Raw genomic sequence first — 4,015 nt, forward strand, 5'->3', positions numbered from 1 at the left:
TAATGAGGCTGGGTGCCACTGTGACAACCTGGCACGCAGTAACTGATGATGCAGTGTTGGACAGGAAAGGAAAAAATAAAGCTGCTTACCTTGAAGAGAGAAGTGCTGCCTCCTAAACACTGAGTGGAAGCAGAGAACAAGGTCAGATATGCAGGAAGAAAAAAAAATCTTAACAATCTGCACTTTGGTTCATCCCACTCTTACAAGACATCTCAAAACCCCAGAGGCAGAAGGTCCCAGTTTAACTGGGGGTGTTTCTGTCCTAAAAGCAGACACTCTGAGACTTTTCTTGGCTCAAGGTGCTGCTGACGTTTGCTCAGATGAGGCAGAGAGCAGAGGAAACACTCACACAGATTAACATTGTTCTAACACACTGAAATCAGCACAGGCATCAGAGCCGGTGCAGTTCCACTGCTGTATTTCCCGGCACTGTTCGCTCATTGGCTGAGGAGCTACTCAATAAAAACTCTGCTTGTCATCAATTGGGTATAGAGGGGAGGGGGTAAGATTTTCTGTGGCGCACTAACAACAGTGCTCCTCCTCTTTTCTTTCTTGCTCCATCACTTTTTTCCCTCAGTAAAGGCAGCTAGGGAGTGCTGAGCTTTGAAAATTAGCAGGAGGAAAGGGAGGAAGATGGCGAGGGGAGGGAGGAAAGTGAGGGGGGGAATCGATGAGTGTTGAATGGAGAGGTGAAGATGGTGACCGACAATCTGCAGAGCTGCTTTTTAGGTCCTCCTTGTGTGTCCCTACTGCAGGAGCTCTGCAGGCACCTGAGTGCAGTGAGGTGTGAGGACCAGAGAGGATAGAAGGAGGGGGGGTGGGGGGGCTGTGTGTGGGGGAGTTACCGGTCTGCTCGGGCTGGTTTTGCTGCAGTAAAGAGGCAGGCAGACCACAGATGGGAAGTGTTTTTTTTTTCTGTATCTTTCTCCCCAGCAGCAGTTGCTGTAGAGCTCCAGCAGACTCAGTAGCATAAAAAAGGCAACTAGTTCCTCCCTTTCTTGTTTACAGGCATCCATCATGTAACTGGTGAATAATTTAAAACAGCAGAAAGTGGGATGAGCTGCAGGATTGATGGATCACTGCTACTGCCTCATTAAGGATGATGGCACATAACAGAGCTGTCTAATTAAAGAAAAAGTAGATGTCAAGCAGGACTCGCACGGTGTATTAATGCTGCCCGTAGACACAATATGTCAATAACTTGACATTTCACATGTTTTTGATCATTTATTTCAGGATTTGGTTATGTTATATGATGATCAAACATAAAAAAATGAAATGTTCCTCTTTTGCCCTCAACAGAACCTATCTGCAGCTAAAAGTGACTGGGATATAATTAGTTTTCAGGTATTGGGTCATAAAGAAGTAGCAGATAATGGCACTTACAGAGGATAACCAAAGCGGTCACACAAAATTATTAGTTTTGTGACATTTCTTTCAGGATTTGGACAAAAGATGTAGTGAAACATACTTGTTGGAACATATTTGTTCTCGTTTTAATTTCCTTCCAATTTAACAACTCACTGCTTCAATTTAATTAAACAGACTTAATGAGGTCTCATTCTGCCATCTGAAATCAATGGACTACCTGACTCATACACTGGACAGATGGGGAGAGCCACATCACACTGCAGGTTTCTCCAGGGAAATCCATACGGTAAGTGGCTGGTTTGTGGGAATCACTGTTTACCTCAGCTACTGTGGAGCAGTGTGAAATATACAAAATATAATCATCTCAAAACATGAAAAAATGCCTTAAATTTTACATAACAGTATCACATCTTCAGATCACCTTTACTGCACAAGCCTAAGCAAATGAAAAGTGTCCTGCAGCTGATTTAGCAGCGCAACATTTGTTGATGAAAAGCAACGACAGGGCAGCAGTGTGAGTGCCAGTTTCACCATTACACTTATTAAACCTTCTGGGAATGTTGCCAAAATCTCTGCAGCAAATAGTAGCCAGACTCCCTTCAAGAAGGACACAGCAATTCATTGCGTTACCCTTGACATAACTGAGGCAGGCTGTGCTCAGTGCATTACCAACGATTAGACCACCACATGAGTCAGAGATGCTGCATCACTGAAACGTCCTGCCTCTTTATGAACTTTCCATCCGGCTGTGCTCATTAGCTTCCCGCTTAAGGGGGGAGTGGTGATAGAAATGTTTTGATGGAATTCAGCCAGAGGATATTTTGAGATGCCTTGTGCTGGACTTAATAGCAATAAATGATAATAAATGAAACAGAAACACAGATAATTCAGGATAGAGAAGATTATAGGTGAGCCTGAAGCTCCTTTCATAAAGGTGAACCAGGAAGACTAATGAGTTTCAATTATAACATTTAAATAAAATACTTAAACATAAAAAATTACAGTAATAAAGCAATGCTAGCTGCTCCGGGGATGCTAACATGCTAATGGCTGCTCTTGCTTAGCGTCACACATTGTTGTTTCTATCCCTCTTGACCTTTGTCAGTAGTGTTTTACTGAATCATCACACAATCTTAAATAGATAAGCTACTCCACCCACTCTGTGTGATCAGGTGTGGGACAATTATTATCCTGTTCCTCAATAATTAACGGCATGACCAATATTTCTCTTTTCTTTGTAAAAAAAAAAAAAACTTAAGAAGACTATTGTGACATATCTTTTCTCAAGACACAATTTTCCAAAGCATGAATCTGATAGTTTGCTGAGCAAAAGTTTTCTTTGAAAAACAAGTGTGTTAACAGGCTTGTGTTTGCTAATTAGCACTGACCACAAAGTAAGCTTCAGTTGATGGGAAAATCATATTTTTGTCATAAACTAACGTATTGGATGCATATACTGGATGATGATTCAGATGATAACCAAAGTACCCTTCATTCTGAGGGGGACATGTCTACTGTAAGTGTATAGGATGTAATACCAATCAGTGCAGTAGCTGTTAGCTTTATGTTTGCGCCAAAAACAGTTAGCTAAGGTTAAAGGACTTAGACTTATTTTTCTGGGGATCATGATCATCTGTGCAATTCATCTTATACTGATTAAATATTTTAGTCTGGAACAAACAAACATTGTGGGCACTAGAAAACTTGCATATTTCATAAATCTGCTCAAATTAAACTCAAACACAAAAATAAATTTTAAAATAAACCCAAGTAATGAAAACCAGAGACAAAGAAAAATAATGTTAATATTACCACCAGTTAACAGAAAATGACTCACTAACTTTTAAGTTAAAGTGTTTAAAGTTAATCACCATCCTACACTATACGTCAGTAAAATAAATCATAGTTGTCATTGGAGGTTTGAAACCTTCTCAGTGCAGGACCTAAATTAGACAGAGTCTCTTGCTCCATGACCCTATTGCAGCATGTCAGCATCCAGGGAGCACCATAAGTAGGGCTGAGACCCATTATGGCTCCAAGCCCACAGGTTAAAGCAGAATGACACAAATTGAGCAAGTTTAAAGCTTACAATGGTAGAAATATCTGGTCAAAATTTGTTAATCAAATGTAAGTTAACCATGTTGATCTTCCTTTTCTTTTTTAGAGGTAGAATCCATGTATGTGCTTGCTCTTTCAATCCTCGCTTTAACTGTCACTGTTCACATGTAACACCAGAGGGCGCCACACTCACATGGATTGTAAAGCTGGGTCACTCACCATGCGGATCGCTTCCTAACTTTCTCTACAGAAACTCTAGTGGTGTATCCCGGAAAAAGTGTATTGTCAAACAAAATCTGTAAACAAAATATGAACATGGTCATGTGAGGGAGGGAAACGTTGTTGTTTGATGCTTTGAAACACTGATTAAGAATAAACTCTCCACTTCTATTTTCTCCCCATTTTCCTTTGTGGTTTCTAAATCAATCTTTATTTTTTTTTCTAAAGAAACGACTGGTAAAAGCACATTTTACCAGTCGTTTCCCAACTAATCAGAGCGAGGTGAAGGTTTATGTTGTCAGCCTCTGTGTCAACCCCTGTGTCTCTTTAACCTGGATCTCTCTGGCATCCTGTTCTGCATCACTAT

At 40.6% G+C, this 4,015-nt stretch overlaps 1 protein-coding gene across 2 annotated transcripts in view; it reads right to left on the reverse strand.

The window, feature by feature from the left end:
* The window catches only part of LOC134883586 (synaptotagmin-2-like), a 26,922-nt gene extending 26,504 nt beyond the window's left edge, over positions 1-418 (reverse strand). For both annotated transcript variants that reach the window (XM_063912020.1, XM_063912018.1), the window contains exon 1: positions 90-418. The gene's annotated coding sequence lies outside the window, so the exon portion shown is untranslated. The remainder of the gene's footprint in view (positions 1-89) is intronic.
* Positions 419-4,015: the final 3,597 nt, after the last annotated feature.

Source organism: Eleginops maclovinus, chromosome 20 (assembly GCF_036324505.1).
Source record: "Eleginops maclovinus isolate JMC-PN-2008 ecotype Puerto Natales chromosome 20, JC_Emac_rtc_rv5, whole genome shotgun sequence".
Taxonomy (NCBI): Eukaryota; Metazoa; Chordata; class Actinopteri; order Perciformes; family Eleginopidae; genus Eleginops; species Eleginops maclovinus.